The following is a 24,627-nucleotide window of genomic DNA, read 5'->3' on the forward strand; positions in this document are numbered from 1 at the left end:
GCTGTTCCTGCAGATGAGCTTTTTATTGCACCATTCAAAGCGCAGTCAGGGAGTTGGGACCATAATCACTGATTAATTGAAATGGTTCTCGCTATTCACATTTTCAGAATTACATCGAAAATCTCACCTGAGCTGGGTATGGACCTGTGCTGTGCAGGTGAACCTGGTGTGGCAGAGGTAGCTCCTAGCCCAGGCACGGCATCTGATGGGTACTGTTGGTGTGTGTGTGCAGCTGGGAGGACATGCAGCAGCTCCTGCTCCTTGCGAAGGTGCTCCTGGATGGAGCAAATATTGTGTTGAAAAAAAAATATAAAAATCACCTAGCATTGAAGCTTCCAGTTCCAACCCTGAACTGAGGAGGATGCCTTTCAGTTCATAGAATCATAGAATCATTCAGGTTGGAAAAGCCCTCCAAGACCACCTGGTCCAACCATCCCCCTACCACCAATGTCACCCACCAAACCATGTCCCTAAGCCTCACGTCCAACCTTTCCTTGAACACCCCCAGGGACGGTGACTCCACCACCTCCCTGGGCAACCCATCCCAATGCCTGACTGCTCTTTCTGAGAAGAAATGTCTCCTCATTTCCAACCTGACCCTCCCCTGGCACAACTTGAGGCCATTCCCTCTGGTCCTACCACTGGTTACCTGTGAGAAGAGGCCGACCCCCAGCTCCCCACACCTTCCTTTCAGGCAGTTGCAGAGAGCAATGAGGCCTCCCCTGAGCCTCCTCTTCCCCAGACTAAACAACCCCAGTGCCCTCAGCCGCTCCTCATAGGACATGTGCTCCAGAATTTTTTTTTGCTTCTTACATTTTTACTTCCTAAAAGTAAGTAAATAAATAAATAAAAGGGAAAATAGCGCTTGTTTTGCCTGTATCGTGGAGATTTGCTCTGCTTTTACTGCTCCACCAGCATCCGCATTTTTGATTATTTTTCCTTCCCCCCCCCCCCCCACCAACACTCTCCCTGCACTGCCAACCACCACCCTTTGCCCTAACGGGGGCTGCCTCCCCCCGCCTTTGATTTCGGGGAGGTGCGTGGGGACCCCCCGACCCTTCGCCCCCTCCATCCATCCCCGGGCACTTCGCGAACCCAAAAAGGGGGGGGGGGGGGGGGGGGGCGGTGACGTCACGAGCCGCTCGCCAGCACAACGTTCCATTGAGGCGAGCGCGTGCTCCGCCGAGCACATGGGCGCTCCGCGCTGCCCTGCCTTTTTTATTTTCCTTTGCACCACGTTATGGCTTATTTTTATTTATTTTTCTTTTATTTTTCTTGCTCCCGGCCCTCCGGACCCCTTTCCCAGAGAGAGAGAGAAAAAGAAAGGGAGGGAGGTTTTGGGGGGGGAAAGGGCGCGGTGAGTACCGGGGCTTGCAGTTAACGGCGGCGGGGTGAGGGGAGGTTGTTTGCATGTGTGCTCTTTACTTCTTTTATTATCATTATTATTATTATTATTTTCCCCTTGCTTTAATCATTCCCCCCCCCCCCCCCCCCCCCCCCGCTGTGGGGCTCGCAGGTCGCGGTGGAGTTTTGCAGCGTTGGCGCGGATGGAGGTGGGGAGAGGGTTTGTGTGTGTGCGTGGTTTTTGTTTTTTTTTTTTTCCTTTTATTTTTTATATATTTTTAAGTCTTTTTAAAGCGCTGGGGGCGACGGTGGGCTAAAAATAGAGCGTGCGGAGCCAAATCCCTGCGGATGGGGAGGCGAAGGGGTCGGGATGCCTCCCATCGCGGCCATAAAGGTCGGCGGCGGTCGGCTTGCGGGAGGCTGGGGAATGCCCCGGCGGCGTCTCCCCCCCCTTTCCCCTGTCCCCCATACCCCGGCCCTACAGCCGGGGGGTGCTCCCCGAGGCCCTGCCAAGCCGTTTCGGAGCGGGGCAGCTCGGGGTGGGCAGGGGGGGTCCGGGGGTGCCGGCTGCGGGGGGCGTTGGTGCTGCGCGATGCGCGCAGCCGGGGGGCTGCGGGACCCGGCCCGAGCCCTCCTGATGTCAGCTGGGTGCCACCGAGGCCTTAGGAGGAGGATGCGAGAAGGGTTTAGGCCTCCTTTTCCTTAAAAAAAAGCCTTTTTTCGGTTGGTTTGTTTGCTTGGTTTTGGAAGCCCGGGTGAATTTGGAGAGGCCACATCTCCTGGCCATGGATAAGCGGCCTTAAAATGCTTTCATCGACGAGGCACTTCAGGACTCAAGTCTTAAACTAGCGAACTGTCGGCTAGTGCATCTTAAAATACCCTGCGGAGAAATGCCAGCAGAACTGATAATCCTGGCTGAAAGATGCTGGAGGCCTGCGCAGAAATCTCTTTTAATCACATTTGTGTTGACAAGTTTAGGCATGTTGGCCTGTCCACGTATCTGGTCAGAGGCAGGGCGGCGCGAACCCCGTGCTAGTTCCTTTTTGCTAATGTGTTCGTTCCAAAACAGGCATTATTTAAGGCACTGATTTGGAACGAAACATGCGCCTGATGAGCTTTTCCGGGGGTATGTTAGGCCGTCTTAACCAATGTGTTGTGGACGAGTTATGGCTGTACGAAATGAGATTGTTTGTTCATCGAGCAGAAATAGGCTCGTCAATATCAGTTTGTGCCCCTGGTTTGGATTGTCATAACAGCACTAGTATCTATTGCTGTAAAATATGAGTATTTAAAAAAAAATCTAGCTCAGAAGTGTTGACATCTCTGTTAGAAATGATGTTGCAGTGCAATATTCAGTAACGTCTTACAAACACCATTTCCTTTCCACTGTGATTTTAAAAATTATATAATAAGCATGTGTATTTTCCTAGCACGTGGACTGGTCAGATGCTCTTTTGTGCTAGGTGCTGTATATCTCTGATAAGTGCCAGTTCACACCCCAGGGACTTTGGAGTGTTTTTATGCATACTTTGCATCGTTTTAGAAACAAACCTCCAACTTTAGTTTTTTTTCCCCCTCTCTCTCCCTTCTCTCTCACAGCATTAAGTCATAAGCTTACCCCTAGGTTAGCAATGTAATAATTCTGATAGATAAGGCTGTGCCTTTGTGTATTTTAAGTTATATGAAGGTAGTTAGCTGTGCAGGTGCAATTTGCCAGCCATTGCGAATGTCTGTGTGCTTCTTAGGTGTGAAATAGGTCGTGCATCTTCACCTCCAGCATCCCTGCACAGGCACAGCGAGAGCAGCGCAAGCTTCCTGCCTCCACAGGGCTGAAATGATTTTGCATCCAGAGGGCTGAAATGATTTTGCATCCCCTGCTCGGTCTGGGTGCTGATGGCCAAGCAGCGTGGGAGCAGCTCAGCAATAGTGAAAATAAGGGAAGGCTCAGGCCTGCCTCTGGTGAACAGCCCATCTGTTGCAAAAATGGATTATGTATATGAAGTGGTTCTTAAAATGGAAGATCGGCTCCCTGCGTGAACTTGCGTGCGTGGAATATAACTTTTGTGGGAGCTAACTGCTTTCTGAAACGGCCAGGAGCTGTGTCTGCTGATGGTGCAGCTCGTTTGTGCGGTCGTGTTTGTCTCTCCCTGTGCCTCTGCTGAACCAAAGCATAGATTTCGGTTTAATTATCTGCTAAACTTTGAGCTTGTGCTTAATTCTTTGCAGGATCTGAACCATATCTTCCTGTTTTTAATCAGAATGCTTTGCAAAGAGGGCTTACAGTTCCCGGCTGCATGTATTTCACTGACGTTTACACCAAGAATTGCTGGTAGGGGAAGCTACCCATAGTGCCGAGGTTGTGGAGCAAGGGCAGGGAAAAATCCTATTTCTATAAACTTTTAATATGTTGGAATATCTTGTGTTTTTTGTCACCTTTCAGATGAAGACGTTCAGTGTTTTACTACAGTATCACTGTTTTTCTGTAATTATCCGGTGCAGCTGTACTAGGAATTGCAAGGTAGGGCTTACACGAGTTACATCTCCATAAAAAATTGTCAGATATATTTATCTATAGGTGTGCACACGCACAAACAGATATATTTCCCCCATTGGTCTGCGCAGGCGACAGCACAGACAGGCCACGACAAGGGGAAATGCTGGGTTTCTGTGACCTGGGAGGTGTTTCCGTGCCTTGCAGGAGCTCTGGGGGCTCATCTTTTGCTCCTGGCACGCGGATTTAGAGCAGGCTCATGCCAGCACCTGTGGCGTGGTGCACTGCAGCTTGGAGTGGTGCCAGGGATTTGGGGACGCATTCACCGAGGCTGCTGTCGCTGGTGCAAGTGACTGCTGCTTCGGGGCGGATGTCACGTCCAGCGGGTCAGTCCCCAGAGCGACGGAGGAGGACGAAGTGGTTTGTGTTTGCACCAGTTAGGAAATGTGTGTGGGGGTCTCTCTGAGCCTCGGGGGAGTCACCGAGCTGGTCTCTGTGCTCCTGCTGGAGGTGGGGGGCTTGCTGCCCCGACCCTCTGCTGCTGGCCCTGGTGTAGGGTGGCCACGTGGTGTGAGGTCCTGCTTTGCGAGCCAAGAAGGGTGCAGAGCTGCAAACAGAAATAGCACAGAGGAAGATGTGTACCTGCTCAGGAAGCTTTTGACTGTTTGCAGCAAGGTGATACAGATCTTGCTTTGAAGCACGGGAGGATGCATTATTTTCTGTCTCCTTGCTGGCTGATGGCTTTAACACCAAACACCTGCTTAGCTCCTGGCTAGATTTATGGAGAACGTGAGAGGGGGAATAAAGAAACAATCTGCCTCTTGGACCCGTCACCCCAGTGTATGGGTCACGTTTCCCCTTGCCACAGCTGCCTCTATTCTGAGTCAGCCTTTCTTATGTAGCATAGTGCGTGGCGTCCTGGCAAGGCATACAGCAGTCCATGTGCAGCTCCCCGAGGTTTATTTATACGTATATACATGCAGGTGCAGTGCCTGCCTGCCCTGTGCTTGCCATGCTCCCACAGTTCGGTGGAGGACAGCGTTTTTCGGAGTTACCAGTGTTGTGCTAAGGCAGCAGTCCCGAGTGTTTCCTGAATTCTGTCTCCGGGAAGTGGCGGGGGACATTTGGGAGAGGATCGTGGCTGCCTGTCGCTGTACGTGAGATGGATGACAAGCAGTGAAGTGGTTACCTGGTGCCTCAGCTCCGCCAAGCCGAAGGGAGCAGCCACGAGGAAGGCAGGGTAACACAAGACATCAGCCAGGTGTGCAGAGCATCCTCAGTTGTTTGCAAGCCAGAGCTGTATGAATGAAATGCCTTTCAACACATCCCGAGGTGGTGCCGTATTCTTTAGATACAGGTGTGAGTATCGGTGTGGAGCTGGGTCTTGCAAATCAGGGGCTGGCTGCATATCGCTTAGCGTTTCCCAGCAGGTTTGTCCTGCCTGTGCTGATGCCTGTGCTGTCACATCTCCACGGCTATTGATGTCTCAGATTTGTCGGCAGATCCTGCAGTTGCACCTCCCATCATCTTGAAGGAAAAATGATCCGCGTGTGAATTCCTGCCAGTGGAAATACATCAGGCAGCGAAGGGCTGCGTAACACAGCAGTGGGAGGCGTGTCTGGAATCAGTGGCTGGGGAGCCAGACGAGTCAGTAGGCAACTGGAATCTGAAGTTATGGCACAGGTCTTTAATTGCAAGGGGGTTAGCCACTAGAAGAAATGACCAAGAGAAGGGATGGGTTCTCTCTCTTGGTCATTTCTGCCTTAAAACCTGAGTTGGAAAAAGCAACAGAAGTTTTTTTTTTGTATGTAAACTAGTGGATGGGTTCCTGCAAATTGGCTCCCTTGCCAGGAAAAGGGAGGTTTGCCCACGGCTCCCCCTGCATCAGGGTTGTGTGGGTGGTGGGAGCTGGTCTGTGCTGCCAGAGGATGGGCCGAGCTGAGATGGGACTTGCAGAGCAGCCTGGTGAGAAAGAGCAGCCCAAAGCCCTGGAAGGACTGTGTGTTTGCACACAGGAGTGTCATTGCTACGAGATGTTTTGGAAGACAGCGTTTTCTTTGAGAGTCATCTCTTTGAATGCCTTGGTCAGGAAAACCTGGCGCAACTGCCCTTCTGCTTAGAAACCCTTTATTATATTCCCAGTCGGACCTGTGCTGGGGCCCTTGCTGTGCCAGGCATAGCCTGGTGCTTGTGCTCCAGATCCTGCACGTGGCCAAGAGCTGCAGGACATGGAGCGCTTCCCTGGGGGAGAAAATGGCATTGCCTGGGTCTTCACCTGCAAGCTGGGGGCTTGTCCGGGTGCTGGTCCCAGCCCCGCTCCTGGGAAGGAGTGCAGAGGAGCCCCCCAAAGCTATCCTCTGTTTTGGGAGCAGAGGTTTCTACCTCAAGAACAGTGCCCAGAGCTGTAGGCTGCTTCCTTAGGGATTGGTGGAGAGCAGAGGTGGGTGGAAGAGGCAAGATGACATCCCATTACACGCTGTGTGGAGCAGCCTGTGGAGACCCTTGGCATGATCTAGATTGTGCTGGGAGCCCCCAGGCTCTGAAGCAGGCCACTGCAGGGATCCAGTCCCATTTCCAGCCCACCTAACCAGCCACCATCATCTTCCCTTCATCAGCCAGGACTGTCCAGTCCACTTCTCCCTGGCTTCTTCTGAAAACCTTTTCCCTGCTGCTTGGCTTCCCTGGATAACTGCTGGTTTCATGCCAGGGACACATTTTAGCGTTACCGGTGGAGTTGAGCTGGTTAAGGGTATGTCATGCCAGTAACACCTTCAGTGTGGATAGAGCATCGCAATTCTCTGCGGTGATAGAAGCCATCACGTTAGAACTGTTACAAGTTCTGTTAAAAGGGGATTTTTGCAAGGTAGTGGGATCGCTGTTTGGACTGGCAGGCCTCTTCGTATGGATGAAACCTTGGTCTGAGGAAGGGAAATGGAAATGTCTCCACATCCCAGGTTGTTTCCTTTGATCCTGTGGGGATCCAAGTGGTGTTGGGCTGAAAATCCTCCATTTAGCATTTTATGCTGAGCAGTGATGTCTCTGCCCCAGTAACTGTCCTTGGTTAGGTGGATTTCCTCAGGCGAGCATTTTTGAAAGATGTGTTGGGTAGAGGAGGCTTATATGCTGCATGGGTTTGGAAACCCTACAGGTTCAAATTCATCTGGAAGCAGGTATCCAGACCAGCCCCATCGATACCTGCCTGTGTTCTGCTTGATTTTGTTTTCAGAACATTTTGTGTCTTTCCTTAAGTCTCAGTAGCTGGACTTCAAAGATTGCTTGCCTTGCTTTTTTCTTACAGTTAGGAGGACTGAAAGTTTTGATCTTTTCACTGATGCTGTAGGGGAAGTGCCCTGTGCGGTCCTGTGTAAATCTCAGCTGGGGCTGGGGGACAGTTGTCAGTGACTTAGAAGAAGAAGAATCCAACTTAACAGAATGTAAAAGAAAATGCAACAACCAACAACTTCTGATCGACTCAACGCTTTGAATTTTGAGCCATAGGTTTGATCATACTGTAAGCATCTCCTCTTGAAAACGGTGGCTGAGCAAAATCTGTGCCAAAATAAAATGCATTGTATTGCCTTGTGCAGTGCCCTGCCCAGGCAGGGGCGAGCCCTGTGGGGCAGGACTTGGTGAGCAGCTGGAAGGGGCTTGCCAGCTGTGCGAGGAGAGCGTGGCTCAAGAATATGGAGCCTTACCGCCTGTGTAGGGACTGCTCCCTGTGTGTGCCTGCAGGTCATCAGCACGTAGACCCCTTGGGGTGTGCTGCTGATTTCTGGGGTGTTTGGACATGATACAGTAAAGATGTGAATGAGTGCTGTAAGGCAAGGAGTGAAACATGGGTATCTCAGGGCTGTGAAAGCTGCTTAGGGAAGGTGGCTTTTCCTGGAGAGCTTTCTGCCAGGTGCTGTGTCCTCACAGTTTGGTGTTCGATCCTATATCACTGTCCTCTGGCAACCGGTGAGCTGCTGATGTAGAAACGTGCTGCTGTGCGCTGGTTAATGTGGTGGAAACAGCAGCTGTGGGCTCGTGCCTGGCCTGTGTCAGAGCGTGTGGGACGTGGAGCAGCGGCCAAAGCCCAGGCTGCCCTCGAACCCTTTGTATTTTGTCTCTTCCACGTGGAAACATATCTAGCATGGGTCCCTCTTTGCTAATGTTAAAGTTTGGCAATGATAGAAGTGAATATATTTTTAATATTAACTGTGTTACAGACATAATGTTTATGAATGTAGCCCTGCTGCATTCCCTAGACGTGATAGAGACCCTAACATTTATGATACATCAATGTAGCCCTGCTATAGCAGACCCTAGACATGACAGACTAAAACCCCCTTGTTTCAGTTGATCATATAAACAGGTAGTCACACGTATCAATGAAGTGACCCGTAATTTATCACACAGAGCAAACAGCTACTGTACATCCTTTTGGAAATATTTAGTAATATTTCCAGCCTCATTTAAATAATAACAGCTTGTTTATTTTTCTTCCTCCTACATAAGGGTAGGAAGGTGTGAAATACACTTTCCCAGACATGATCATGAGGGGAGCAAAGGCCACGAGCTTGGTGCTGCGGCACAGGTGACTTGAAACGCCGCTCTGAGGCTTTCAAATGGTGATGTGTTTGCTTTGTGAGTTGCTGGATAATTTCATTTACAGGTATCTCACAACTGGCTCTGGTTCTTATATTAGCTTGCTTTTAGGTATGCGGTGTGTAAAGCTTCAAATTTTTCTTAAACATTAAAAAGGCTGCTATTAGATGATATAATAATACTAACAAAAAAGTACGTGCTTGATTTTACAGAGGAAAATAACCAGTCTTGTTTACAAGATAGGAGGTTGGACTGGGGACCCCGGGGGGTTCTTCCTACCAACAGTTCTCTGCTTCTGTGGTTACTGAGGGAAAAATGGAAAAGACAAGCTTCAGGTCTTGGTTTGTGGAATGAAATGGAAGGAGGCCCAGCTTTCTAGAATGCACATGATTAGTAAATGAATACAATTAAGATTAGAAGGAAGAACATTAGAAGGAGAACTGTGTCTCCCTGATGGGGTGAAGAGTCTGTACCAGGTCCTATACCTATATCTGCAGCCCCCCACAAGCACCCAGCACGCCCGATGTGGTAGGATGGGCGAAGGCTAAGCTGCTACTTGAAATTTGCTGCTTTGGTGAAGGTAGGGTTGATACCTTGGACCAGTGCAAGCACAACAACATGAGTCAGATCAGGAATTCGATGCGTATGTAAAGGTGCTAAAGTAAATCATACTTGCACTTGTGTGGTGTCTTCTGAACTGCTGCTCGGGTGCAACTGAAGGAAACGCCCCAGCACCTCGGTGAGAGGAGGAGACGATGATGCTTTTTGCCATCCAGGAAGCTGAAGGAGTGAGAAGTTAGTTTTGAAATGTTTTCCATATCTTGATTAGTTAGCGTTAAGACCCACCAGAGCTGGTTGTCACAGGCAGCTTGGATAGATGGTGGGGTTCCCCGTGCTCAGCTGTGGGCAGGGTGTGAGGGCTCTGCCCTCAGCAGCCATTTCTTCTCCTTCCTCTTCCGCTCTTTGTCTTTGAATGCATCAGGGCAGATACTGCGTTTGTACGTTTGTTCACAGTGGAGGACTGCAGGGCCCTGATGTCACCTTGACCCTCAGAGCTTCGCTGAGATAGTTGGGGTCCTGTACAAGCTTGTCCTGTACCAAGCTTGGCATCGTTAGAGATGGCAGCGGTGACTTTGGTAGGCTGTCTTTGAGGGGGAGGTCTGGTGACTGCAACCGACACTACTGGGAAGGAAAAAACTTGAAAACTTTTCACCAATTAGCTCTGTGAGGTCACGCAAGTGTTGAAGGACTGGAAATAAAATCTCCCTTAGCTCCTAGCTTAGTGTGGAAGGAAAATGTGAGTACCAGCTTTTCATCACCCATACCGCAGTCTGCTCCCATTCTTCCTATGGAGGTAGGAGCAGGAGGAAAAGTGGAAGGGAAGGGAGGTTTGCAATAATTTTATAATTTTAACTTTAAAGTTAAGTGCCTTAAGTACACTTTACAGGTTACTAAGTGGTAATGTGAGTATAACCATCTTTCAGACAGGTTGCAGACTATTTGGAGCCCAAGATGCTGTACCTTAGCATAAGGCATAACGTATTGCTTTGTGTTGTACGCTGTGCACTACTCTTGGTGCCCTGTGTCCCTGTGTTCTTTTTAAATTTTGATGACCTAAGAGATTTTTAGCAAAAACCTTATTTTGCAGGATGTTCTCAGTAACTTCTACTGAGTATTTTTCTTGGATACTTTTGTGAGATATATTACAATAAATAGGTTTTAAATTCTTTTTATTCATAAAAGCATAGCGTGGTTTGTGATGGGAGGGGCCTTTAAAGATCATACAGCCCCCCTGAGATGGGCAGGGACATCTTTCACTAGGTAGGTTGCTCAAAGCCCCATCCTCAGCTTCTGTGGACAACCTGTTCCAGCATTTCATCACCTTCATTGTCAGAAATTTCTTCCCTTAAGTAACTGCTAACAGCACCTCACAGAGCAAGCTGGTATAGAAAGGGACAGTAAGGCAGAGGGATTAAACAACCTGCCATCACTTGTGCTGATCCACCATGACTGGGAGAGCTTATAGTTGGTCTTGGTAATGTAATAGTGTTAGGAGTGCTAATATTCACAATAATGAACACCTGTATCTTGTCCTGCGTAGAATATAGGGATGCTGAGCATTTAAAATGCTGTTGTCTGCACTGTGGCAGCAGAAACAGCCTAAGATACCAACAGGGACAGGGTTGGTGTGTGGGATCTGGCTCGCAGGCCTGGACCCTCTCTGTTATGCCATGCTCTCTTGAAAGTCTTGAAGTTTGGGCTAAATCTATTTTAGGTCTCCTTGAGGCATGGCAAAGCCTGTAGACACATGAAATACTGCTTGTAACATCAATATTTCTTCGGAAGATATGAAAGCATTTCAATGCCTATTAGAAACTGGCAAACGTTAAGGTTGAGCTCATGCAGCTGTGGTTTCACCAGAGGCTTGGCAGGCAGAGGAGGTCTGCCCAGGGAGGTTCCCAACCTCCCTCCACCACGGCAGGCCCCAGTGGGTCCAGAAGAAGGAGCTTGTAATCATGTTCACGTCCTTTGGGGTGGCTGGTACCCAGGGAGAAACAATGGTACTGCCTTCTCCCCCCAGTTTCCGTGCTTGGGGCACTCAAGGGTGATGATAAACCTTAGCTCTGTTTAACCTTTTGCACCTAGCTGCTGCCAGAGAGACAAGCTGTTGGACACTGTTGGCTCAGGGTGAAGAGCAGCTCTCTGAGGCTGAGCTCCAGCAATGCAGAAGAGCTGACAGGCATGAGGAAGGGGCTGAAGATTCTGCTGCTTCCCTGATGGCTCCATTGCACATCCACAGCTGGTCACTTAAGTTGGTAGATTAGGAGTGGCCTTGAACTCTTTCTGATGATAAACTCTTCTCTAACAGTGCCTGTGTTTCCAACATCTCTGTCTGATTGAGACGTTAAATACCATCTTCCCAGGCAAAGTACTGGTCTTGGTTATGCTGACATTCATTGCGTCTTGTCTTGACGGCAGCAATGATAGACCTGAGTAGGGAGCCTGCAAACAAAGGAAACTCCATCCAGACCAGAAAGCTGCAGCCCATCTCTGCAGTGTGGGCAGCTTGCGATGCCTTTCTATGTAGGCTTCTGTTGGAAATACAGATAAAGTCGAGGTCTTCTGTTCTCTTTTCAAGGTGCTCCCTAGGTCACCTCAGGTAGCAGAAAGACTGCTTAAATCTTTGTGCCAGAGACTACAGGAGTTTTCTGCAAGGAAATGGAGCTCTGCTCTCTGAGGGCCCAGTTTCACATGGAGGGACTGGACAACCCAGGGTGATAAGGACCACCACAAAACTCATCATATTCTGCTCCAAGTGCAAGGTATGTTGTCCCTGACAGTCCTTTTTCTAAATATACAGCCATGTTTCATATAATGTTTAAAGATAGTTAGGGAGCACCCAAGCAAAACCAGGCCCTCCGCTGCTGGGTTGGAAGAAAGGGGAGAAATAACATGTATCAGATGTGAGTTCATTACTTAGTACATTAGTTGAAAGATAATCTTGTGATGACTTCAGTCTTTAACCTGAGCATTGAGGAAAACATATTTGCCTGGAATTTCCATTACTTGCAGTGATTTGTGCCTTTTCAGAATATATATGTATAAAAGAGGAAGTAATAAGATTGAGGTAAGTGCCCAGACATCCTTAACTCTGTCCTGCCTTTCCGCTCTTCACCCTCTCCAAACTAGCGTTAATTACCAGGAATTTTCTGCACAGACAAGATTGAGGTGTAACACCCTATCATGTTAATATGGTCAAAACAAATCATTCTATCTACCTGATGTGTTAAATGTTAAATTACTATATTTAATTACTTTACCTCATTTACCACCCTGTGGATGGACTCACAGAAGTTAATTCACATATGACTCTTGGTCCCCATCTGTTTTGAATTTCCTAAAATGTGATATTTAAACAAACCAGCATGCAGAAAAGGAATTGTGAAGTTGGGAACATGGTGGACATTGTGGCCACATTAGCTGAGGTTGTTCTCTGGGTGGTTTGATGGATGTGGTGATTCTGATATGGGTTAGTACTTAGTAGTTAAGGTTAAGTAATGGGGGATCTTTGCACTATTTCCATTAGTGGTTTAAGTGGGAATTTGGAGAAGAGGGAATGGGTGGGTCTTTGCTTGTGCTCTGTTGTGGTTCACCCCTTCCCAGATGCCTTTTTAAAGCAAGACTTTTGGATGTGCCCATCCAGGATTGCCATGTATGCTGAGGGGATGCTATCTCCTTTCGCATGTCTCTTATTCCACTCTGCTCAGTCCTCTTATTTGCTTTTACTTTCTATCTGTCTATTTTTTTGCCTTGGTCATTGGGTCTCTGGGACAGAGACTGGCCTTTCTATTCTGTTTATATATAATGTCGAGCACAGAAAGACACATTTGGTATCTCAAGCTCTCGGTGATGCTGTATGTAATGCCAATATTAGCGCTGATAGTCCTCCATGGCTCTCTGTGCATGCATGATGTGTAAGCTGTAAACATGCTGCCCTACTGTGAGCTTTCTTACATGGCTTCTGTGTTGTTTTTGCTGTAAGAAAAAACCTCTCTGTGGAAACTGTCTGTGCTGACCTGTCTGTCAGAGGCCTGTGGTGAAGCGTTCACATCTATTCAGGGCAACACAGGTAAAGCACAGCACAATTCTGCTTAGGTGTGTATGTATATATCTATATCTAAATATGTTTTAGGTATGTTTATATAGACAAACACTTGTGAAATCATTGTTGCTTTAACTTTCTAGTTGCTTCCTCCTCTTAGTTTCCATCCACTTCTCTTTTTCTGTTCCACTTCATGTTAGAATTTTATGCCTGTGGTGTTTTTCATATGAGTATTTCCCTTTTTTCTTACCTTCTTTCCTCTTTTTTTCCTATTCTGGCCATTCATTGCTTACCTTTTGCTCTGCATGTTTCTGCCTCCTTCTGCTCCAAGGTGTTTTATAATTCCTCTTTATAATTTCTCTTCTGTGCGGCTGGTACATTCTCAGAGACAGATTGGCCAAGCATCCTGGTAGCATCCCTGCATGCCCCTGAGAGCCAGCTGCTGCCTGAGGAGAGAAAAAAGGAATAGGGGAGCTGGAGCTGCTCCCGTTTCTCTTCTCTGTAAATGAGTGTTAACCTGTCTGTTTTTTCTTCTCTTACTGACTTCAGGTTGCAGCTTGTAGGCAAGTATAATGCACCTCAGACCCTATGGAAAGAATTGAAGCAGGGCATAAGCGTGGTTAATGGCCACAGTGCTGCTTCCCTACGTTGCTGGTGATCGCAGGCTGTGCTCAGAGCTCTGGGCCTGCATTCCAGCAATTAGCTCCCTTATCTGCCTGCTGCTAATTTTAATGGCATTCCGGCTTGCTGCAAGCCTGGGGCTTTCCACCCTGGTTTTGAACCCGTTTCCCCTCCTCCTGAGGGATTTGGCCCCCGTTTGGGCTGATGCGGTGCGGTGTGGGAACAGAGGGCTCCTGGGGGTGCCAGCAGCTGAGCAGGCTGGTTGGTGTGTGATGGTAACAGCTCGATCTGTCTGATCAGACCCTGTCCCTGTAAGAAAATGCTGCATGGGGACAGTATGTGGCGTTGCCGGCCCCACAGCATGGGGAGCAGAGGGAATTTTAAACAGAGCCGAGGCACCGTCCTGTACAACACTTGCAATTTCCATGAAAGCAGCAAGAGCTGTAAAGCTCAGCGTCTTTTAGTTTGACTTGTCGGCTATAAAGCCGAGTGTTTTGACTGCTTCTGATTATAGAAGCCTAGGGATCTGAAATAAGGAAATGCTTTGATGTTGGCAATTTGAAGAACATGCTCAATATCACTTTGTGGCAGGCGTTTTATTCTTGGCTGCGTTAGCCCCATGGGCCCAGGGCAGCGAGCGAGTCGGTTGGATGGCTTTGCTTGCACAGCTGTTTTTTTCCAAAAAATCCCAGGACTCAGCACTGCATTTCCCGTGCTGGGAAGCCAGCGCTTTCCAGGCCGCTGTTTGTGGCGTTGGCAATTGTGCCCGAGCATTTCTCCAACGGGTGGCAATTCCTGAACGTGCTCAGCCCGCGCTCCTCGGAGGTCAGGTCGGGTGATCTCTCTAACAAGCGTGGTTTATGCGTGTCTGCGGAGGGGGCTTTCGTTTTGGTGGCAGTCGCTTCTCAGGAAGATGTAACGCGATCACAGAAATTTTAAGGGGTATCAGCAGGGTGAATGCCCAGAAGCCAAGCTCCAGACCCAACAGTTCATGTTGCTGATAATATGTGAGACTTCTTAAACGAGCTGTAAACACTGAGTGTTGTGTTTCATTCAGGATGACTCTTCATTTTTTTTTTTTCTGAATGTCTCTGCAGTGCAGACTCCTCTCCAAGCGGCGATGCGTCCTGTCCACCCGCCTCTGTCCCCGCTGGGCAAGGGGCTATTTCAGGACACGTCCATAACTTGATCTTTCTGGTGACTCTTGCCCACAAGGACCAGCTAGTGCCAATTGTTAGGGTGGATTTCTATTTTCAAGACCCTGGGGCCTGATCCTGTTTCCCTTGCGTGCCTGAATGAGATTTTTTTTCTCTGGTTTAGTTCAGAGTGGCAGCAGACTGTTTATCTAACAAAGAGTTTGGTGGTGCTGTCTGTCCCACATGCCCATGCAATAGCACGTGAACTTTACCAGCTGCAGCCTTCAGCATGGGGCTGTTTGACATGGGAGGTGCAGAGACCTTGCCTTGAAATGGGTAAGGAGCGAGTCATGTCTGAGGTAGCCTGGCAGAAGGAATTGTTTTTAAAAGCCAGGTCTACTTAATGCAGAGCTGTCACCATCCGGGGTTGTTCCAGGTTAGCGTTGATGGCGATGCTTGCACTCCTGCTACTCCTACATTTTGGGCTCAAATGCAACAGACCTGCAGTACTGGGGCAGATACTGGTGTTTTTCTTATACAGCATCCTGTTGCTGGCCCTGGTCAAAGCCAGATGTTTTAGAAGAAAGTGGGTGAAAGTGAAATAGATGGCTAGAAATTGGCCACATCAGATTGTTTTCTACCACAGCATTTCAAGCTCAGGCTGGCGTGTGCCCAAGTCATGCCTGCGCACTGGAGAGATTGTTTATGAGTTGTAGGTGGCAGATTTCAGCTAGCTTACAGCATCTAACAGGTAAATCTTTTTTTCCCCTCTCTCTTTTTTTTTTTTTTCCCCAGTATCTAAGTGTGTGGCCTTTGCTGCTTCAGTGTCTCTTTTAAGCAGCTACAAAGTTTTTCTAAATGAAATATGTTTCTAGGCTGAAGTTGAGAGATAAGTATGGCTCTGAGCTGGTGAATTGAAAGAAGGGCATAGTAAGTGTTATGTTGCCTTGCCCAGTATTTTTTTTCCTTGTTTTTGTGGTAATTCTGTTCTGACTTAAAATGGAAAACCTCCTGAAAGACGTTATTTTTCCTATTAAAAGAAATTACATGCTGGAATGCCATTCACTGGTTTATGCTGCAGCCAGTGAAGGATTAGAGCCCCCCACCCCTCTTTTTCAGCCGAGTGCAGTGTGTTTGGAAAGCAGACGCGTTTGCAGCTGAGCCAACTGTAATAATAATAATTCAGGTTGAGAAGCGCAGAGCACCCTGTGATTAGCAAAATAATTATTGCATACTGTAGAAATTGAGAGATGTTTTTTGACATAGCAAGAGGAACATATGTTGCAGCTGCTTCGAGAGGCAATCGGCTCATGTCACCCTGTTGATGTTTTCAGCATACAGTTTTGTGCAGGAGCCACACTGAGCAAAGCAAGCTTGTGAAAGGATGATTGCCTGATTGCCTTTGAGTTTTCCAGTGAATTCTGCTGATAAATGAGCAGCCAGAAAACTTGTAAATAAAAGTTTTACATACTGTGCTCTGATCCCCATGGTAATTTTTATTTTTATTTTTTTTATTTTAAATTTGGATTCAGTTGCTGCGTATGTTTTCTCTGCCTGCCAGGAGACCAAACTTTGACTCTGACACTTAAGAAATGGGATAGGAAGTCTTCCAGAACTTTTCCTCTATGGGCGCTAGCTCAGATCCAGGTCGGTGTGATTGTGACAGAAGTCTCTATTACACGATACTGCTCTGACATTTATAAAGTGAGTTCCTAGGCTCGTTGCTGATTACTTGCTGCCTTAAAATCTAATCTACCCTTCTGCATAACAGCAAACCATGGATTTTATGCATACTTTCCTTTGATGTTTTGTCAGCAAGGCTTGATAAAGAGGGCGGGGTTTCTCAGGCTGTGTGCTGCTGCCCTGGTTTATCTATCTCAACCTTTGGCATTGGAGCTGTGGGGCCCTTTCTAAGACCTGCCTCACTTCCGTTGTCTTTGTGGCTTCAGTGGCTTCGTGCTGACCATTTTGGGTATCTGAGCCGTGTGGTAGTGACAGATGCATCTCAAAGAGTTGGTACTTTGGGCCATCCTTGCTGCTTCTCTGGCAGTGCAGTGAGCCGGTGTGGCAAACTGAGCCAGCCAAAAAACAGCAGAAAATTCGGTGAAATTGTCATGGTGTGGAGGCGTATTGGGAAAGAGCAGAAACAGCTACCTGTGTTGGTGAGGCTGAAAGGAGATTTAGTGGTGGATCTGGGGGGTTCACACCACATCAGTGTTCTCAGTGCCTGGGAAACATTTCCTATGGGCAGTGCTGGGCTTCCCCAGCCCTGGGCTGTGGTTCTCTGCCTGGGCTGCTGCCCAACCTGTGCACCCTGCCCCTTTTTTAGTAGCTTATTTGTATATGAATACTGCACCAATATAAATAAGACTTTTTAAAAAAATATAAGCTGATTTATTCCTTTAAGAGTACCCTTTATTTTATCTGAAGTCTATTACTCTCCTCTAGATCTCTTCAAAACTGCCTTAAGTATTTGCATAGAACTTGTTTAAGTAGGGCCCTTATTTTCCCCATGACACCTGCTACTGTAATAGACAAATAATAATAATAATTATAGAAAAGTCTTAATTAGGCTTGTTTTTCTTCAGGCAAGCAGGTGGAGTATGTCCTTTGATCCCTTCCGACCTTGTTTTCTCTGATTTCATGTTTTTCTATATATCTCTTTTGCTGACAGTAATCAGAAGTACTCTTTTTGCTTTATTACAGCACACATTTTTCCCTGATTCAAAAACAGCCTTTTTTGTCTGTATGCAACTGAACAAGCCATTGAGTTAATACCACTGCATGAGGTTCAGGAAAGACCAGTGAACATTTTTCTAATAAGAGGATATTCTGGTCCTCTTGATAATCAGCCCCCCATTGTAAAGTCTTTTTGAGTCACAGGTTTAAATCTTTGTTCCAGTGGAAAGGATTTTTATGGTCAGCCCAAACAAGCATTAAATCATGTTTTTTAGCAGAGTTGCTTAAAATAGTACAGATACTGAATCGGAAGAGTGACTCCAAGGGAAAAGAGAAAAAGTTGAAACAATACATATCAAGGTTTGGTGGCACAGACCTTTTGTTCCACCCCAAACCCTGATAGAAATTTGGCAGAGACAGCAGGCTGGTTTCCTAGCTGTGAGACACTGCATGCTTCAGATGGGTCTAAGGGACTGGATTTAGATCTTCCCTGAGGGTGGTTACTCCCCTTTATTTAGGGATTCCAGTAAAGTACTTTGGCATAGTTTGCACTGGTTTTCTTCTATGAAACCTGATTCCCTTGCTTCCTACACCCTTCCTGTATTTGGAGGGAAAAGGCTTTTCTGGAAAACGTACCTGCAGTTTGGAAATATGATGTCTTTTCAGGGTTTTGACCTCTTATTTCCTTGCCCTTCTCCCATACTGCTTAGGCAAGTAAGACTGCCCAAAACAGACCTGTAACTCTTCACACCAGTTCTGCACAGCTTATCTATTGCATTTGCTTTCAGTCACTGGGATTGCCATGACAGCAGCAGCCCTTGGGATTGTGATTTCATCATGACAGAACATTATGTCGGGACAGCCCACACCGAGGGGAGGGTGCAACTGGAGCACCGATGAGATGGCAGCTGGCTGAGAGGAGCTCGTGCTGAGGTGAGCTGGGAAACCTGCAGGATTTTCTGGGGATGTGGAGGAGCTCTGCCCTGAGCACGGTATGTTTTGCTGGCAGCTTTGCAGCAATGGGGCTTAGGGCTCTTAAAGCATATTTTGCTCTTCCTTAGAAATGTAGTATTGAAAAGGCATCGTTTCCTACTTCTCCCCATGCAGACACAGGTCTTAGTGCACACATAGCATCTCTGTACCCCTCGTGTATGGTCTTGCTTCTGGAGCCCTGTGCACCTGTGCACAAGTCACTCTTGCACCTATGGTGCTGAAGGCAGTGGGTATGCTGCCTCCCCTGTGGTCCCTTCCTTTTGTCCCAGGATCCGTGCTTGTCCTCAGCTGGGTGCCTTCCCCTGGCATTGTCCCTTGCTGGCGCAGCTGGCATGTGGCAGCTCTCTGAGCTGACTCTGGAAACTTGGAGTGCAGCTGCCCTGCACATTTCTTCTTGCTGTTTTCCATGCCCTGTGCTTGAGCACCTGTCACCTTGTGTCCTGGTCCTGCCCTCAGTCCTCCCACGTCCCACTTGCTTTCTTGCTCATGGCAGGGTGGCCAAAGGACTGAGAGCATCCACTTAGTTTGCTCTCAGTGAGGTCCGCTGTGGAAAAGCTGCTGGGGTAGCCCTGGGAGCTGGCTGGAGGTGAGCCAAACCCTCAGTGCATACCTGGGTGTGTGCATGCTTACCCTGAGCAGACAAGAACTACGCTTCCATTGCTTCTCTATCTCACGGGAATGGCAGTCATGGTATAAAGAGGTTTTACTCTGCACAGGGTGTGAGCATGCTCTGCCTCCCGTTTCTCTGTCTCAGGTACTTCCTTAGTTCTTGTGGCTGTGATATTGAAGCATCTTTCCAAAACTGAAAGGTGGTTTTAGTCTTTTCCTTAAAGCAGTTCCTGAGCAGGGAAGAACAGTGATGGTAGCATATGGAGCTGACATATTTATTATTGATGATACCTTTAAATGATTAAACATTTTTTCCTTGCATTATTTAGGGGAATTAGGATATTCATCATTAATGGAAGGATTTCTGTCTAGGGATTTGCGTGATTCATACTCATAAGTACCTTCTCTCCTCTCATTATTTCCTTCCTGTCTTCTCCCAGCTTTTGCTTGTCCTTTTGGAGTAAGTGTTCATCCTTCTGTAAATGTTTTCTGCTGCCTCCTCTGTTGGTGTAATTAATCTGTGGCTGTTACAGGGTGAGGTGTTTCTCTAGACAGGTCACTAACTTATATAAGATAACACTTATGTAAGAGACATGCCAATTCAAGTAAGGAAATAATGTTTAGAAAACCTAATTACATATGAGAGCTCTTTCTAGCAAATATTATTCAGATTAATGTTCTTTATTTTACTGTCAGTGATACTGGAAGTGTGAAAAATCCCACTGTTATATGTGTTTGTCTTCCCACAATATGGTGCAATATTGCAGCTGAGTTTTATTGCAGAATAGGACAATATTAAATGATAATTTGGTTATGATAGAGCAGGATTCCCTGAGTGCATGAAGACATGAGTCAGGTTCAGTATGTTGCGGTGCTTCTGTCAGTGAAAAATGTTATTTAGATATTGGATGTGTCTGATGTCACATGAAAAGCTTGCTAATGCTGTCCTCAGGTTCCTTAATGTCTCTGAAAATCTGCACCTTCTCTCTCGACTCTTCAGAGTGAGCAGTTCTTGTCCTTACACAGGTGTCTGCTCATCTGTGAGAAGAGAAGAATGAACAGCCTTGCTCTTGCTATTTTTTTTTTTGGCTTTTTCTTGTGGAAATGGAGAGTCCCTCTGCACTAGTTATTTGGATCCATGTCATTAAAACACTTTTTTTTTTTTTTTTTTTCCCCACATAGCAGAAACGGCGTGTTTTAAAGATGAGATCTGTATGTAAGCTTACCTGCTGGTCAGGACATCAAAATATGTTGGTAAAACTTGGGTTGTCTTCCCAAGGCCCCATGTTTCATGCATACTGAAAAACAGCACCTTTTAACTCACTGAAGAGAGCAAAATAGAATATCCCAAGTTGGAAGGGACCCACAAGGATCATCCAGTCCAACTCCTGGCTCCACACATGACCACCCCAAAATCAGACCACGTGTCTGAGAGCGTTGTCCAAATGCTTCTTGAACTCTGGCAGGCTCGGTTCTGGGGAGCCTTTCCCAGTGCCCTGACCACCTCTGGGTGCAGAACCTTTCCCTAACCCCCAGCCTGACCCGCTCCTATCCCAGCTCCATGCCGTTCCCTCAGGTCCTGTCGCTGTCCCCAGAGAGCAGAGCTCAGCGCCTGCCCCTCCGCTCCCTGTGTGAGGGAGCTGCAGGCCGCCATGAGGCCTCCCCTCGGCCTGCTCTGCTCTGGGCCAGACAAACCAAGGGACCCCAGTCACTCCTCATACATCTTGCCCTTAGATCTTTCATCATTTTTGCCCTCCTTTGGACACTAACAGCTTTATGTCCTTCCCACACTGTGGTACCCCAAGCTTCACACAGTGCTCGAGGTAAGACAGTGCAGAGCAGAGCAGGACAATCCCTCCCCTCGCCCGGCTGGCAGTGCTGGGCCTGAGGCACTCGGGGCAGGGTTGGCCCTTTGGGCTGCCAGGGCACACTGCTGGCTCATCTTCAACCTGCCATGGACCAAAACCCCAGATCCCTTTCTGTGGGGCTGATTTCCAGTCTCTCGTTCCCCAGTTTGTACATACAGACAAGGTTGCCCCGTCCCAGGGACAGAATCCGGCACTTGCTCCTATTAAACCTCATATTGTTGGTGATTGCTCAGCCCTCTAATATGTCAAGATCTCTCTGCAAAGCCTTTCTACTCTCAAGGGAGTCAACAGCTCCTCCTAATTTAATATCAGCTGCAAACCTAACAGCTTGTTGAAGTCTCATGCTTCTTATGTCTTTAAATAGATTCTAATAGATTTTAATAAATTAAGACTTTGATGTTAGTTTTCTTAAATCATCAGTCTAAAAGCTGTTTCTTAAAGAAAAACAGGGTGTTTAAATTGAATCTTAATTGTTGACATGAATTATTTTGATTGAAACTGTAAAATGGATGGGATTTTTTTTTCTCTGAAGTTGGATAGCAAAGACAGAGGAACGATGTCTCCCGCTAACATGCAGACTTGCTTCACTGACATTCGTAGTGTTTTGGATTTGGGATTTCTGTCTGAAGCCTCCAGTAGAAGGTCTCTCTATTTTATACCCGTCTCATGTAGCAGCAGTGCAGAGTCTGGCCCTGGAAGACAGTGTGGTGGACAAGAGGAGGTGCCTCCAGGTGTGATGGGGGGCTAGGAACATTGATGTTGAAGGGCCGTGTTGAAAGGGTGAAAACTGCACTTTGAGTCAGTGGCATCACAGAATGGCTGAGGTTGGAAGATCATCTAGTCCAACCCCCCTGCTGAGCTGAGTCACCCAGAGCATGTTGCACAGGGTGGCATCCAGGTGGGTTTTGAGTATCTCCAGAGAAGGAGACTCCACAACCTCCCTGGGCAACCTGTCCCAGTGCTCTGTCACCTCACAGTAAAGAAGTGCCCTCTCATATTCAACCAGAACCTCCTGTGCTTCAGTTTGTGCCCATTGCCTCTCATCCTGTCGCTGGGCACAGCTGAAAAGAGACTGGCTCCATCCTCTTGACACCCTCCCCTCAGATATTTATACACATTGATGAGGTCTCCCCTCAGTCTTCTCTTTTGCAAGGTAAACAGGCCCAGCTCTCTCAGCCTGTCCCTGTATGACAGGTGCTCTAGTCCCCTAATCATCCTAGTGACCCTCCTGTGAAATTGCTCCAGTAGCTCTATATCCCTCTGGTACTGGGGCACCCAGAACTGGACACAATGCTCTAGGTGTGGCCTCACCAGGGCTGAGTAGAGGGACAGGATCACCTCCCTTGTCCTGCTGGTAACACTCTTCTAAATGCACCCCAGGATACCGTTGGCCTTCTTGGCCACAAGGGCACATTGCTGGCTCATGGTCAGCCTGCTGGCCACCAGGACTCCCAGGTCCCTCTCTGCAGTGCTTCCTCTATAGTATGCAGAACAGAAATAACCATTAAGTCAAAGAAAAAAAAAAAAGAAAAAAAAAAGGACGTAAGAGATTCCTCCCCACCCCCTTCATTCTTCTTCGATCTCTGCCTACCTTGACTAATGTTTGTTTCTGACTTTCAGCCTCAAAAACACCTGTAGGAGCCTGAAAAAGGGTTAATGTTTTTGTAGCTTCTCCCTGTGCAGCTGCACCAGGGAAAACAATTGGCTGCTGCTTCACTTTGTTTTATTCCTGCCCTGCTAGCCCAGCCTCTTGTGCTGAAGAAGGTGAGGTGCTCTTCACGTGGCATCTCAGGCTTGCTGAAGTGCCCTTACACCGTCTTTCTGGGAAGAGTGGGGTAACAATCTCACAGATGCGTATGAACCTGGTGACGTAGTGAGTTTCTGAGTGGAGCCTGAAGAAGGTATCACAGATATTTCTGTACTCCGTGTTTTGCAACCCCTAGCCTTTGGGCAAGCTGTTGAACTCTAATACACTTGGTTTCGCAGGGCACCAAGAGGCTGTTTGCTGCCAATTGGCTTTTGCTGCCAATGAGCTCATTGCCAAGAACATAAGGATTTTTTTTTTAATATATTCTACCTAATCTTCCTACAGAGGCTCTGTTTAGTGTCTTAGCCTTGTTTGAAATGTGGAATTCATCTGCTGCTATTATTATCCAAATGCAGAGAGGCTGCTAGGCTTTTTGTTTTGTTCAGTCCAGCAGGGATCACTTTGTGCTCGGTGTTTGTGCAGCACCGGCATGGCTGGGTGCGGGATGGGGCTGCCCAGGCTATGGAATACACAAAACAGTGTTTCTCCCCATAGTCCCCAGCAGTCTGTCCTGCAGCTGTAATTCCTTTTTGCTTAAAAAATGCAAGCTGGGTGGCAGGCTGAGGTAGGATGTTTCTGGAGGTCTCATTCTCCAGGCAAAGCATCCTTCATCACCTGCAATGCTGAAAGCACCGAGTGGGGATGCAGAGCACAGTCTCTCTAGCTAGAAATCCCGTGTGACCCCACTGTCCTGCTGCTGAATTGCATTCCTCTGAACTTGAACTTGTCCTGGGGGCACACTGGGTCAGTTCCAGACAGGTGAAGAAGTGTAGATGCTTAGATGCTGATCTTCAGCTTATAGTCTACCAAAGTGATGCTGCGTGGAGATGCTGGGTGCTGTGGGACACAATTCACCTTCCAGGTGAACTGTGGGGGGTGGAAACAAAAAAAAACAAACAAACAAAAAAAACACTTTTTTTGCCTCGAAAATGTGCTGTTGAAAGAAATGGGAGTGATGGGGTGTATCATAAAAAGTGCGGGGATACCTCATGGGCTTGGTACAAGAGGCACCCTGGGGTTGTCCCCAGCTCTGCAGGTCCCCCCTGTTTCATGGGCTATTGCTCATCACTGCCCAACAACTACCACCTCTCTAAAGCTGTGCTCCATCACGGTGTTTTCCCCCGTGCCTCGTGTGTAGCATTTTGCAGCCAGCCTTCCCTTTGGCCTCGAGTAACCTCCTGTTTGTATCCTGTTTAATGTGCCCCCCCGCTTGCCAGAGGGGCCGGCTGTGGGGCCGTGCGTGTTTACGGCGGTCACGGGGTTGTGACGGGTTCCCAGGCGCTGAGCATCCCAGGGCACGTGGCTTGGGCGTGCAGTGCTTGGCTGAGCAGAGGGGAAAGGGAAAAATCTGAATTCGTAACCCTTGACTGCAAAGGGGAGTTAATGAGCGAGATGGCAGAAAGCCCCCGCCCTGTTTTGGAGGGGAGCCTGAAATGATGAGGCTGCTCTGAGTCTGTGCTCTGGCTCTGAGCTGTGAGGCTGCGCCAAATGAATCATGAGGAGGAGGAATAAAAGTTTGAGTCATAATCCCTAATACTACAGAGCGGATTTGCTTTGTGATTTTGTTCCTGCGTGCTGAACCGATGTGTGGAGACGCAGCGAGAGCCCTTTCTCTGCTGTTTCATCGGTGAAAAATGCAGCCCTGGTCCCCACGGCTGGTCGGAGCACAGCGGGACCCACGCTCTCCGTCTGGGTGACCCACCCCGCTGGGCAGTGCTGCCCCCAACCACAAACCCACACCCCCACACACGGGGGCAGCAGCCTTGTGGCCCTGTCACTGCTGGGCACTGGGAGGGGAGCCTTAAAATACCCTGGTTTTGCAACCAGCACCTGTTCCCGGAGCTTCTCACAGTGATTTACAAAGGCTTGGTGCAGTGATGGCCACCCAG

At 47.9% G+C, this 24,627-nt stretch overlaps 1 long non-coding RNA gene across 11 annotated transcripts in view; it reads left to right on the forward strand.

The window, feature by feature from the left end:
* The first annotated feature begins 1,156 nt into the window (after positions 1 to 1,156).
* The window catches only part of LOC126913161 (uncharacterized), a 75,511-nt gene continuing 52,040 nt past the window's right edge, over positions 1,157 to 24,627 (forward strand). For 7 of the 11 annotated variants that reach the window (XR_007707774.1, XR_007707775.1, XR_007707765.1 and 4 more), the window contains exons 1-3: positions 1,157 to 1,357; positions 11,562 to 11,745; positions 18,250 to 18,394. This is a non-coding gene — a long non-coding RNA (uncharacterized LOC126913161). Of the gene's footprint in view, positions 1,358 to 3,784; positions 3,863 to 11,561; positions 11,746 to 18,249; positions 18,395 to 24,627 lie in introns of all 11 variants that reach the window. The other 4 variants (XR_007707770.1, XR_007707764.1, XR_007707766.1 and 1 more) reach the window with 3 other exon arrangements.

The sequence above is a fragment of the Cygnus atratus genome, chromosome 2, assembly GCF_013377495.2.
Source record: "Cygnus atratus isolate AKBS03 ecotype Queensland, Australia chromosome 2, CAtr_DNAZoo_HiC_assembly, whole genome shotgun sequence".
Taxonomy (NCBI): Eukaryota; Metazoa; Chordata; class Aves; order Anseriformes; family Anatidae; genus Cygnus; species Cygnus atratus.